Source organism: Jatropha curcas, chromosome 10, assembly GCF_041381405.1.
Source record: "Jatropha curcas cultivar XTBG-Jc1 chromosome 10, XTBG_Jcur_1.0, whole genome shotgun sequence".
NCBI classification, from domain to species: Eukaryota; Viridiplantae; Streptophyta; class Magnoliopsida; order Malpighiales; family Euphorbiaceae; genus Jatropha; species Jatropha curcas.
Genome location: NC_143160.1, coordinates 13,311,488 through 13,313,893, shown reverse-complemented (window position 1 = coordinate 13,313,893; position 2,406 = coordinate 13,311,488). Strand labels below are relative to the sequence as shown.

At 26.4% G+C, this 2,406-nt stretch overlaps 1 non-coding gene across 1 annotated transcript; it reads left to right on the top strand.

Moving 5' to 3' along the window:
• On the top strand, positions 1–302 carry LOC149493128 (signal recognition particle RNA). Its single transcript, XR_016318660.1, has one exon.
• Positions 303–2,406: the final 2,104 nt, after the last annotated feature.

Below are 2,406 nucleotides of genomic sequence, written 5' to 3'. Positions count from 1 at the left end.
GCCGAGTCCAGTAACGTGGGCTTGTGACCTTAGTGGGGCATGAAATTGATGGGACATTAATTTAGCACCAGCGGGTTGGATTCATTTGGCTAACCTCTGGCCTGCCCGTTCCAAGCTGAGAGTTGACTCCTGTGGCTCAAGCGAAGGCTTGAACTACAGGAATCGTGGAGTGGAGGACACCGCGTCAGGCTGGTTTCACAGAGCAGCGACCACCTCCCGCTCCTGGCAGTGGAAGGATAACAGGCCGGTGCCACTTGGATCCGTATGGCCCCATGGGCTGATCTAATTGGACCACCATTTTTTTTTTAATTTTTAGTATTAGATTTTATTGTTTAAAACTTAGCCATTGGATAGTAGAATAAAAGAGGTAAAATTCAGTTGCACATGTTCATATAATGAAAATTAAAATTTGTTTTCTTTGCATATGTATCTATCTATTTATATTTATCAGTCTTTTTTTAATGACCACACAGTAACAATACTCATTGTCTTTTAATTTTTTATCTACATAATATTAAAGCATAAGTTTTTATTTAAATAAAAATAAAAATAATTAGTTAATTTGTATTAAACTTTGCCGTATGAGCTACTTGTAATGTTATTTTTTATGTACTTAATTCTACTTTTAAAAAATAAAGTGGTCTAAAAAATATATAGTTTTAATTTTGTTTTAATTTCATAAATACTATTTTCGTTCAAGTCAAACAGATTTAGGATATAAATGAAAAAATATCAAGAAAATTAAAAATAGTTAATCAAGATGCTATCTAGTTATTGTAAGAGAGATACGAATCTCTTACTAAATTAAAGTGATAGTGATTACAAATTAATTCAATAATGAAAAATAAAATAAAAATTATTATTATGAATAAAACTCATTTAAGAACTCAACGTATAACAAGAAATAAATTATATTAAAAAAATAATCAATTTGGATTTCAAAAATAACTCTAGAAAGACTATAATTTAATGAAATTTAATGTTGATGGACAAAAATAAAATAAAATAAAGCCAAGTCAATAAATGAAAATGACAAAACAAAATCATGCTAGGATTCAATAGATGGTCGGTTAATGAGTTTATTAGAGTATTTTATTTCTATATTATTTTAAGTTGTAAATTTAAAATAAATAAATAAATAAGTTAATTAAGTAGTAAAGAAAAGATTACATAAAAGAAACGTTATATTCTCTCCAAATAAACCCTGAATTTTCTCTATAATCATACAGAAAGAAAAAGAATATATATTTTTATTTTTTATATCTCTCTCCTAAATAAAATATTACGTATATTTATTTTTTAAAAAGTATATCCAATCAAATCATATAAACACAAAAAAGTATACTTTTTTCTTTTTTTACCTCCTTCCTAAATAAAATTATTTTAAATTATAATCAAAATAGAATCAAATATTTAAAAAATTATGATATATATTTATTAAAAAATAAATTTAGGAAAGAAAATCTTAAAATCTTGAAATGCCTAAATGTCTATATGTATTTATTTAAAAAATAATTTTTATAAATATATCCAATCAACTAATAAAATATAATAATTCAATTGGCTTATGACTAATGTTAGTTTAGAACATTTAAATTTCGTTAAGTACGATATAAGAAATTTCATTATTTTTCCATTTACTCACATTTATATATAGTATAAATATAAAATATATAATAGCTAAATCAAATCCCAACGTGCCGCAATATAAGAAAATTGAAGTTGCATTTTTCAGATTGAGAAAGTGGAACTGCCGTTTTGAATTGGCAAGGAAAATATCGTCTTTAAAATCTGAGTCGTCGATAATGGATAACACAAAATTGATCATTGAGTTGTGGTATAAATGATAACTGACCAACAGTTAAGGAATTGGAAAACTGTACAAATTTTTCAAACATTTGCTACACATATCTCAGAAGTGCAGGTATACATGGTCTGGTTTAGGACGGTTTGAAGGAACTTTCAAACCAAAATGATAATTAGGGTTTATAAATTTTTCAAGCTGATATTAAACTGTTTTTTTTTTATTAGCCAAAATCTTTGAAGATTGTAGGAGTCTCTTCAACTTCAAAAGTAGTAGATTTACATTGTTTTTAAAAATAGGACACTAGTAAAAAGAAAATTATTCGTAGACATCATGATATAGACCACAATTGTCAGACACATGTTATCATTTTGCTAAAATTTGTTTTGCCATTGAATGAATCAATAGATATGAGAACTTAAAAGCAAACTTTTGCGTTCATGTTAGTAAGAGTTAATTCACATAAAAGAATTTTTTTTTTTTTAAAGTAGAGTGTAACAATATAAATCTGTGACTATTTTATGTTAATCTCCTAAGAAAAATACTCGTGCTTGGTGCGTAAATTATGCACACTTCTTGGAAATTGAATACAAATTTAGTCA